This window comes from Centrocercus urophasianus, unplaced genomic scaffold (assembly GCF_019232065.1).
Source record: "Centrocercus urophasianus isolate 14NV4802_14NV808 unplaced genomic scaffold, USGS_Curo_1.0 seq_21, whole genome shotgun sequence".
Lineage (NCBI taxonomy): Eukaryota > Metazoa > Chordata > Aves > Galliformes > Phasianidae > Centrocercus > Centrocercus urophasianus.
In genome coordinates, this window is record NW_024884767.1 from 711,024 (window position 1) to 722,908 (window position 11,885).

The 11,885-nt window shown below is 38.6% G+C and overlaps 1 long non-coding RNA gene across 1 annotated transcript; it reads right to left on the reverse strand.

The window, feature by feature from the left end:
* Positions 1-974: 974 nt before the first annotated feature.
* On the reverse strand, positions 975-3,959 carry LOC122162576. Its single transcript, XR_006169592.1, has 3 exons — positions 3,922-3,959; positions 2,454-2,603; positions 975-2,223 (listed from the first exon to the last, which is right to left on the reverse strand). It is a non-coding gene; the product is annotated as an uncharacterized LOC122162576 (long non-coding RNA).
* Between the last annotated feature and the right edge of the window lie 7,926 nt (positions 3,960-11,885).

The following is an 11,885-nucleotide window of genomic DNA, read 5'->3' on the forward strand; positions in this document are numbered from 1 at the left end:
GAAGAAAGTCCAGACATAACCATAATGATTTATCTTAAAACCAAACATAGGTTGAAGAGTAACGATAAAAAAATACAAAATATTTCCTGAAAGCACACTGTATAAAAAAGCATTTGTCAATTTGTTTCCGTTTCTTTTTGTAACTAGGCTCTTGTCTGTAATTAAGCACTCCCCTGAGCTCAGAGCTTCAGCTGGAAAAGCTCCCAGTTGGACAGCATGTGAGATTAAGGAAATATGTTATTGCCTTGCACTACAGTTCTTGCAGAAAAAAAAAAAAACATTATGAGTAAATCAACAGGGACTGGGAAGGCATTCAAGAAAATACACCCAAGAGTATAAGGCTTGTAATGGACTATTTTTTTTTCTTACAACATTGTATTGCATATCCAACATGATCACACTAAATTCTGCAGAATTTTTTTTTTGTTACCAGCATGAATGTTTACGACCTGACAGCACATTAAACATGGGTGCATTCATATGCCTCAGGCCACTGGCATCACAGGAGAGGTCACTGTATATTACAGTTGAGCTGCATCAGTTCTTGGATCACTGGCATGACCCACTGGTGTTTGTGGGACTGTTGGAGCTAGAGGCAACTCCTCTGCTCTCCAGTGCGAACCTCAGCAGAAGAGGACATGAGTCGCCTCGTGCCTGCCTTACCCTGTGCAAAATGCAGTGATTGAGCCTGAGAGGGGACAGGATGAGCTTGTTCGTGTGCACAAGGGCCTTTCCATTGGCAAAGGGAGAGGAGAAACAAAACATTAAAGAAAAGCACATTCTGATCTCCCAAGAATATTCTTCACTTATCCTTTTGCATTTAATTTAGTCAAGGTGGAGACAGTATAAAGTACAATACATGCAGAATGTAATGAAAACATAGGCAATCATATTTGCATAAAAACATATAGATGCATGCAAAACGATTCTTTTCTGGTGGGTATCCGAGGCACACTTCATACGCCCCTTGAGATACCAAATATCACATTACTTCTTTTTATTATGACTTCATATTTTATATTATGTGTGTCTATGTCTATTTATATGTAGGGATAGATCTGTACAGTATTCAGTAGGATAAGTAAATATCTAGAGTTGGAAGGACACGTGCATTTACCTTTATTTTGATAATATCCTATGTTTTTTCATATGATACATTTTATACAGTACATTTCATTGCTACTTTGGGAACTGAGCTCCTGTTGGAAATTTCTTATCATTTTAAGTGCCCTTTCTGCTTCCAGTTTCTGTCCTCTGTGCAGTGTAAAATTTGCCTTCAGAGAATATTCTTCTTAAAACAGATGAATGTACAGCAAAAGGAACAAAGCTATTTAATAAATTAATCATAAAAGGATGGTTAATAGTCAGATATCATTAGACAATATGTTTGAGACTTTTTTTTCCATGGCATTGTAAGGTTTTTTTTTTTCATTAAAAATTCAAATCCTCCCAAAGGAACCAAAAGATCAAGGTCAGATTTAAAACTCATTAATTCAAAATGCAAATACTGTTTGACCCTTCTGTTCATTCAGTTCGTATGAGAATGACTTTACTAGTGCAGTTTTACTGTATATGTCTCGGACTAAAGATGCTGATGACTTGGGTGGTCCAACTGGCGGGGTATCCTTTTCTTGTATATTTATTTATCCTCTCCATATTTTTAAATAAAATATATATTAAAAGATACAAATTAAATGATAATCCAAAGGCACAGTAAGGAAATTAATGCTAAGTATATTGTGCATGGAAATGAGATTTATAGAATTGCTTCCCTTCACAAACTGCGATGACTTGCACCAGCAGTTGTGGGTATAGCCAAAACTGGTAACAGAGTTTGCACTGCATAGTTATGATTACTGAAAATTAAAATACGTGTGGCACACTTTCTAAGGGTATTAGAAGGAGCTGTACTGCCTCTGAAATGATGAGGACTAGTGAATTTTACAGACCACAATCTGCAGCTTTAAAAATCTATAGGGAATCTTGTGAGTCCAAGCTGTCTCAAGTTTTCTTCCTTCGAATCACAGTATCAGCCATTCAGTGTTAGGGAATATTGACACTCATTTGCAGCTCCACTGTTGTTTCTTTTGCCAGTTCTTTCTTTTGAGTCACCTCTTCCTAGTGCTGTCATTCCCCATTGTTCTCCATATCAAACTCCCTTTGTCTGCTAGCTCTTTTAATTGACTGTGTCTTGTTGCAATTCTTGACAACATTTTCTCATGTCTAGCTTTGGAAAAGGAAAAATTGTCATTAATAGCATACTGATATTTGCAAAAGGATGGGCATGGAAAGCAACAAGAGCATGCTCTGAGAGATATTTTTAAAGAAAACTTTGTTCTCAAGTTGTTCAAGAAGTTTGAAGCAGATATTTTAACTAAAAATAGAGTTAACACCATGACTAAAATTATTTTTATTCTTTAATTATAAGAATTTTCGTTATCTCGTATCTTTACCTGTTTTTGTATATGTGTCTCAGCTGGCTGCTCCTCTCAATAAATTTTTGGTATTTGAATATCAGCACATCCATCCATTTTGAAGATTATCAGCCACTCATCAGAACTCAGTGTTGAGATGATCAGTTTCTAATGGCAGTGCTGAAGGTGCTGGTGTAATAAAACAATATTTTTATTTGTACCAATTTACATTTAATTGTTACACTAATATTCCACAAAAGACTGAGTTCTGAGAGACTGAGCTGGTATTTGGACTGTGTGCTGAAGCCTGAGTCCATTTCTGTATTGAGCTGTTATGCAAGACGGTCTGATTAAAACCAGAAGTGTGGATATATTTATATATTTGTTGATGTATTGATATACAAACAGTATGGCTCTTCTTGTTGACAGATTCTGATCCTGCTGCTTAACAAATCATGATAAATGTCTGCTAAAATCCATGCAGGAATCAGTTTTCAGACATCACAGGGCAGTATGGAGCAAGCAAATATGCGATCATATGCATGGACCTCAAGGCATTTTTCAGTTCTAGAAAGGCAGGTCTTTGAGTCTTTTTATCCATCTTTCCTTGCCTTGCCTTTCTTTCCACCTCCCCTCCCCTCCCCTTCCCTCCCCTCCTCTCCTCTCCTCTCCTCTCATTTTTTATTTTATTTTTTTTAAGCCAAATGAGAATATAATCAGCTTTGCTAGCTATTCTGCTGTTTAAAAAAAATTTATTTTACAGAGCCGTATTACACACCCAGCATTGTTTCCATATGCTGTTAAATTTCAAGTAGGAATGAGGAGTAGTGGTGTATAAAGTGTATGATCTCTGGCTGAATGGTTAACATCTGTTAAAGTAAAATCAGCTCCATTCTGAGATGCATATGTACATTTATCAACTACAAGATTTGGAAATTAGCTTTCGTAAGGAAGCTGGTAGGGCCACATTTGGAAGGTTTGTTTTCAGTTCTTCACATCCCACTATGGAATGGCTAATACTGTGCAGAGAAAAATAAAGCATATGGCAGTGAGAGAGATACAACCACCAGAAGATAATGGATCTTTGCAAAAGCTGGAGAAGGTACAGTGAGTTGATGCTTCTTGAGAAAGTATGAAACACAGCAGAATCTCAATTAGGTAACAGTATACAGAAGACTGAGTGGGTAGCTGTAAAGCTGGAATAAGCAAGTGCTAAATAAAGAAAAAAACCAGACATTATATGTTTCCTCTGTCACGGAGTTGACCAGATCAATCTATGTCCGTGACAGGGGCGGCAGGCCTCTGCCCTCCCCCCCCACCCCAGTCCCACAAAAAATGGGAAGGAAGGAAGGGAGGAAAAGAGCAGCGGCAACAATCTATGGAGGAAAACTTATTTTACTATAATATTGGAATACAAGATAACACAATATATATACAATTTAATTGAAATTGAGATTAATAAATCAGACAAGATGAGAGAGAGAGAGTTCCCGGGACCGATTCAAACCTGAAAAGCTTGGAACGGCCAGGAAAGCACCCTCCAGCACCCACTGCAAGGCAGCAAGAGAGCGCCCCCCCCACCCGGAAGGGCCAGATCCCGTGACTGCTGTAATGTACAGGGATAGGTAGCTGGGATTGGGGCAGTGACACTTTAATGCCCCGTGCACTACATGATATTTTGATGTGGAATACTGAAATCCAAAAACAAAAAAAAACAAAAACATAGAACCATGACATCCTCATACAACTGTAGATGTAGCGTAAGACATCAAACTGTTAAGATCAGCAGCAGAAATGCCGCTCAAAAAGTTTGACAACTGGGTGCACAGATATTAGTAAAGAAATGGAGTAAAAGAAGGTAAACAGAAAAGGTTTGTTGTGTTTTCCATTAACAATCCCTTCATTTTGTGGCAAATCCATATGTAAAAGAGAAAAAAAATAGCTAAAGATACTTGGATGTTAATTGACACATTGAGAAAACAAAACTGTTGAAAACTTTTATTGTGTTTTGATTTAGAACAGAAATCCCTGAACTCTACAAAACCGCTGTGTTTCCTACAAGAGGCTGTTGATGTTTCTCTGTTTATGGTTTCCCCAACTTCTTTGTAAGACAGAGAACATCTGTTGCCTCTTGGCTGTCTTGCAGTTCAGGTGTCTGCACCTAATTGTAAATGGTGATGTGCCAGCTTCTTGGTGTCTTCTCTGATAGATGGATAAATACATTGCTTTGCCTCTGAAATTCTAAGCTGGCTTGGTTTTAATAAACATATGCAGCAGACAAACTGATACTTCTGTGCATGGATTGGGAATCACGTTGTCCTGTGGTGATTCGTGTACAAAGAGGTACTCCTGTCTAAGTGTTTGCAGCCACAGTGCGGTGGCATCAGTGTTCAGGGTTTTGGTTTCCACTTCTGAGGGTTTCTGAGCCTGGCCACTCTTTCACATCAAGCTCAGAGCTCACCTCACATGCTATCCTTCAAAGTCAAACGTGTATCCTGGGTCAATGGAGCAGTTTGTCTGCACAGACAGCACTGGTGGAGCAGCAGGAGTTCTCCAAAGGAGGCAGCCGTGTTTATTTCAGAGCAGGCCGCACTTTGTGTGGCCATGCCAGCTGGGCGGGGGCTGGCCTGGTGGCTTCTGCCCACTGCTGATGCTGCTGAAGGGTTGAGGTGGGAAACATGGAGGCCCTTTCTTTTCAGGAATGTTTCACAGCAGCCCTGTGCATCAGCATGTGGCATAGTGTATTCGGGAGGGGCCAAGGCTGCTGTGGAGTCAGAGTCACGAACAGAAAATCTTGCTGAATGATGACAGGTCTTTCAGTGTTTCTACTGGCACCCACAGGATTTTCTAGCACAGGTTTGAGATTTTCCTTTGTGTTTGGTGTAATTCCAAATCAAGTGACCACCAAATAGCTCACTGACTTCTGGAAACACATTTTCAGAATGGTGGTATATTGCCATGCAATTTGTCAGAAAGACAGAATCCGTAAAGTCACTATTCTTCTGAATAAAAGACAGGCATATGACTAGCAGGGTTTTTGCTACTGGGGATTTCTGGATTTTATTAAAATGTTGATGCGAGCTGGCCTTGTGCTTCCTTTTGACTGCATCCTTCTTTTGATCTCCTTATTTCTAAAAGGAAGTTGACAGCTTCAATATCTTGTGCAAATGCCTCGCAAGATACAGTTTAGATGGCTCCCTGGGTGTGCAGAAACAAAGAAGTATTTATCCTGTCTGCTTGCAGCCTGATGAACAAAATTAAACTTCACGTCCTTTGGGGTAGAGCTTTAATTTAGGATAGCTAGCACAAAGAGTGATCTGTGCTTGAAATGCTTTCCAAACAGAACAGTGCAAATCCTTTCCTGTGCAGGAGTGCAGTTTAGAGTGAAAAAACTTTTTTTCTGCTTTGTGAGGTTTTGTGAAATGAGGCCTAATCCTCTTTAGGAGACATAGACAGTTAATGAGCTATGAGACTGCTGCAGTCCAAAAAATGAAAAAGAAACCAGCTGCTTGGTTGTACTGCCATCATTGAAGGCAGGAGTTTTCTCTTGTACAAGAGAAAGATAACTGTTCTGTGCATGAAGCTTTACAGTTTTGTGATATCTGCTCTTGTTTCTCTTGCAGTGGAAGCTTCTGAAGGATCAGGGACTATCCCCTTCCTCCCTTTCCATGGAAAGCCATTTTTCTTTCTTCAGGCAAAGTGCTACTGAACTATCAACAGTCTAAGTGGTAACACTTCTTACACCACAGAATGCCACACGTCCATTTATCTTCTCCATTATATTGCTGTTTGTCATGAGTAATTCTAGCAAAGTTAGACAAGACTAAATATGAGGTAATGGGCCAGAAATGGGCCAGAAATGTGTAAGAAAGACAAGCAGAAAGATGTATCATCAGGCAAGTGAATCTTTTAACTTATGGGAGTAGCAAGGGCTTGAAAACATTACAAAGACAGTGTTGAGATAGAGATTCTTATGGAACCTGCACACAGTTAGAAAAATCCATTGAACTTTTTCCCTGTTCCTGAATTATGTTCACTGTGATAGCAAGTAATCAAGTTCCAGCTGCATCATTGTGTGAATAGCGTGCAGATTTTTTATGCCTGACATAGTAGTACTAATTATATTCTCCATTTTTTTCCTTTCCTTTTAGCTTTTTGATATTGCTTGCATAGCTTGGAGGTTCAGCAAGCAAGCTGCTCTGCAAGAAAGAAAAAAAAATAATCATTTTTAGATGTATCTGTATCGGAGAGCAAGAAAAATGCCAAGCTATTGACTGGCTGATCTTGAAACTAATAGCAAGTCCTGGAGGTTTTGAAAAAAAGATCTGAAATGTTGAACTCTAGTTATATTTCCATGCAGTTTCCCTCTGTATGCTAAAATTATCTGCACACTGTACAATGCAGTAAGAAGGCTACAGCTTACATCTGACTTTGACTATTTAAGGCTGGGTCTAAGCAGCACATTAAGGATCTTTCATATTTCATTTTGGCTTAGAAATGGGATATATCTAATGGAGAGTACACAGGTTTGGAAACTGGGTCAGCTAGATCTCCTCCTGAGTGTGCCACCAATAAGATACATGAAAGAAGTTGACAGACTTTTCCTCAAGTCTCTTTTGTTAAGATAAATGTTGGCACCATTGAAGAAAATTACTCAAACACGATTAAAACACTGTTCACATTGGCACTGGCCTTTCTACAGGAATTCTCTAAAAATCAGATCAAAATACAGTGTTTCACAAAGCAAGCAGAACCTCTGTCCCAGTACTGCTGCTTTTTGCCAGGAATGATTGGGAATGTTTGACAATGGAAAAACTAAGCAAATCTGTCATTCCAGTGCAGACTACAGCAGCCCAGTGTCTGCTGATGTGGATGTAGTTGAGTGGTAGTCAAAATGATGACAGTAGTGTGACAGCAGAAGTAGCTATAACTCTGCATAATGCTGAGCCAAGTGCCCTTTTAGTCTTCTCTAGTCTTTACTTTTGCTCAGTGTTTTTCTGTGATGAAAAACCTTTGATGAGTCAGGTGGAGAAAACACTGAGGGAACAGGGAACATGAAACACTTTTGGATATGAAGTTCATGGGAAATGAGAAGGCACTCTATATCTTAGAGGTTACAAAATTTAAAAAAAAGTACACATTTAAATTGTTGTGAGTTCATCAAAGGCAGCAGGACGTGCACCATTTTTTTTGGAAAAAGGCCAATGAATCTTTCAGTATCAAAGTTTACCTTATTTTTCCACTTTCATGTCCATCATTTAGGCATTCTGTGATGCAGGCTTAAATATATGTATACAGTGAGAAGCCTGACACAGTAGAGCCCTCTTTTCAAGCAATGTTTATCTTTGGTTATGCAGCTGCAGGAGAGGCCATTAACCAGGATGAATAAGTACTGAATGACTGCTAAAGTTCTTGTTGATAAATAGATTTATTTTACTTTCAAATCATTTTTCTAAATATTCATGTATCTGTGTGTTTGTGCATTTTTTTTTGTTTTTTAACTGCAGGCTGAAACAACGCAGTAAGCTTAACATAGCAATGTTGAACTGGAAGATTTCCATTATGGGTGAGACTGGTTGTCTTCCAACAGCATTTTACCTGGCTGACATGACACAAGGTCCAAAGAAGACATGAAGCAGGTCCAAAGAAGGGCAACAAGGCTGGTGAAGGGCTTGGATGGAGGCCAAAAGGAGACCTTATTGCTCTCTTCCAATATCCGAAAGGTGCTTACAGTGAGAGTGGGGTTGGTCCCTTCTCACTTGTGACAGATGACAGGATGAGAGGAAATGGCCTCAAGCTGTGCCAGGGTAAGTTTAGGCTGGATGTCAAGAAAAATTTCTTAACTGAAAGGGTCTCTGGCATAGGCTCCCCAGGGAGGTGGCTGAGTCACCATCCCTGGGTGTGTTTAAAAACTGTCTGGATGTGGTGCTCAGGGACATGATCTAGTGGAGGGTTGTTAGAGTTAGGGTGGTATGGTTAGGTTGTGGTTGACTTGATGATCTTGAAGGTCTTTTCCAACCTGAGCAATTCTATGATTCTGTGATTCTAAGGTATGGTGTGGCTGCGTTGTCACCACTTCTCTGGCACTGTGGGGCTGATCTGGCTGATGAAAAAGAAAAAGAAAGAAAAAAAAACAGCATTTACATCTTTGCTTTCTCTAGGTATCTCTTTATCCCTATCACTCCTCTTAACTGTTGCATGGCTTGGTTGCCCTCATGCACAGTGGATCTCATGAAGATTCAGGGACTTAAAAATCCTCTCAAAAACCAATAGAACTGGAAAAAGCTGCTGGGAGGGCACAATGGAAAAGGCAACTGACTTTGGACTTCACTACTGAAATCTTTGGTGCATTTTGATGTCTGTGCTGGCTTTTCTCTCTGGAAGCCCAACATAATCAGGGTGCTGACCCTAGGGAGACCCGTCTGCTGAAGTGTTTCAGAACTCAGCTGAGAGATAAACAGGACCATTTTAACACCATTGTAAACAGTGTTGTGCAAGATCAGTTCTGCATTATGTATGAGCCCTTTTTTTGTCTAACTGTTGCAGAGTGCTATCATTTTTGTGATCCACCTTCTTCAGAGCTAAGAAACCTAGCGTTACTGAAGAGTGACTGAAATTAAGGATGATATTTGCTGATATTTTGTTCCTCATGATCTATCCTGCTCTTCCTACTGTTTTTCTTCATGTAGATACACATTAAAATAGACTTTGACATATTATACCTGTTTATTACTTTTTCAGAGACAGCATGGTTAAGATGAAAACAACATTGTGGAAAGTAATCATGCCTCCCATGCAGCCCTGTTGTTTGACACAAAACGATTTTAAAAAAAGAGTTTTTTCTTCTATCCTAAAATGAGTGATAATAATTGAATTCTATTTTTCTTAATCTCCTGCTTAGTATACCTGTTGTATGAGCTGATTCTGGGCATGGACAAGTCTTAGTGGGAGTACAACTCATCTGCAATTGCTATTTAATATAATCATAAATCAGTTAGGTATTCATCCAAACTGCCTACATTTTCCATTCATTTTCTTCCTATTGTTTAATTAGCAATCACACTCAGAATTATTCTTTTTTCTGGGGTTTTGTGGGTCTCCAGTACCCCCTAAGTTAATTTTTAAACAGCTCTCACTTAGTGGATCTTTTTGTATTAAAACTGCTGCTGTTGCAACAACTCAGAAAATGTCCTAGAAATTTTTTCTAGGTTTTTTTTTAATAATACATTTTATTAATTAGTTTTCTCTATTTTATCTCTATATAACAATAAAATCTCCACCAAGTTCCCCAGTGGAATTGGGACATCACAGAAAAAATAAGTAACGAGACAGATTTCAAGGAGTTATGCATTGGATTATGTGAAGGGAAAACTAAGGCGTTTGGTGGAGCATTTTTTTTCCTTGCTTATTTATTAATTTACATTTTGTAGCTGCTATCTACTATTATTTCAGAAAGCTGAAACTGAACACAGTATGGATGTTATCTGTTACTGTGAAGGACAGTAAGAGAGTCTCAATATACAGTTGCATAAATAGAACACGGAGAAGAGGCAGAATGATCTTTAGCAGGTCTTTGTCAGCATCCAAAGGGCACTAATTAACTGTAATTGCTCTGACAAGCCTCGACTGGGACCTCTGTACATGCCCTCTGTCTTCACCTCATCCTGTCTCCCATCAACCACCCTCAAAGCTGCATTTAATTCTGTTCCTTGCATAGACTCTGGATGCACGTGGTTGTCTTATTTCTAATTCTAACTCAGACTCTTGCATCTAAGTGGCATGAAATGTCTTGTTGAGTCATTTGATAGTGTTTTTCTGTGGAGGTTCAGTTTGGTATGTCTTTGCAGTTTAACCTCAGTCTTTTTTTGCATCAATTTCTCATAGGAGAGTATTAGGACTGACTGCAGATTTTCTAGTAAAGGAGCAGTTTAAAAAGATAGAACTAGAATCATATTAGCATCACTACTCTAGTGAAACTAAGGGAGGAAGAGAAACAAACATAAACTACTATGATCTTCAAAACTGGAGCCTTCTTTTTGGAGATTTGTCAAAGATAGCTTCAACATCAAAATTTCACATCTTTTACTGAGTTGATTTCATCCTGCAAAATATCTTAAAAGCGAAAGCACGATAGCTGTTTTTCGGAGAATCTGGTCCTAAAACTTAATATTTTTCAAGTACTGTAAATTAATTAGCTAAGTACAGACACTGTCACTTCATTTTGGTTCAAAACATTAATCAGAATGAGAACAGAGAGAGCTATTCCTAAACTCTTTTCTAAACAATGGAGGTTTTAAAAAATAATGAAGCTTACTCGATGTGCAAAGCAGACTTTGCTAATCCAACCAAATTTGTCTGATATTAATGAAATGAGTGTCTGAATTTAATGAAAATAAACCTGTTTTATGCTAGTATCTAAAACCAACAGTAATGGATCAGGAGCTAACAGCATTACTGATTTGGAAGAATCATAACAACTTCGTATTTTGATGCTTTCAGCACTTTTTGGTACAAAGTAGGAAAACTATGGGAAGCAGTCCATTGCTCATAAGCTTTTAGTTGCTGGTCTAGTGGTCTTACATCTTTGTTATTTATAACAAAGAGTCTGTCTATGAATGGGTGCTCAATCTCTGTTTGATAAAACTAGGAGATATTGAAGTATATGGCTCTTGCAAATTCCTAGGAAGGAAATAATATAAAGTAATGTTTCTACAGGCATGAAATTGTTGTCACCAAAAGAGGTAGTTTTTATTTCCATTTAGGAATTTGAATGGCCCATATGTCCACAATTATGGCCTCTAATCGAGAAGTGAAAATGTAGAATCTCTGAGGATCTCCAGCAGTTATAATCATCTGTGATATCCTGAAGCATAAAATTCAAATTGGTTTACATTAGTATAAAGCCTAACTTTAATTTCTGTAAAGGCCTGGAGAGGGAAAATGACCTTTTTTAAAGAATCTCCCTATGAGTGAACACATCAAAGGATAATAGTTAGGAACAGGCTCTTCAGAATATCCCACTTCAGAAATGCTCACTTCTTTCCTGCATACATGATTCTGTAGAGCCACAGAGAATCGAGCTCATAATGGCAGAACTCTGAAGCTGTTACCAGTGCTTCACTGGAGTAAGAAACACTTTTTCTGATGCAAGCTTGTAATGAAGCAGGCTGTTTGATGAGAAATAGAATTTATGAAGCAAGGCTTTCTATATATCTTTGCCCTGAAATAGAGAGCTTTCGAAAAAAGTTCAGTGTAAGTTTTCCTGTGAGGGTGTAGTAATGGAGCTCTACTCGTCTGACTGATGTCTCCTCACAAAATTTTGTGAGCTAAATCTATGTGCAAGCTATATTGCTTAGTCACATTTGACTCAAAATGTGTTGAGATAATTGGGAAGAACAAGTACAAGCACAGATACATGATTACAAGCCAGAGGCTGATATGAGAGCCTGTGCCAAGCAGCCCAGACTCCTC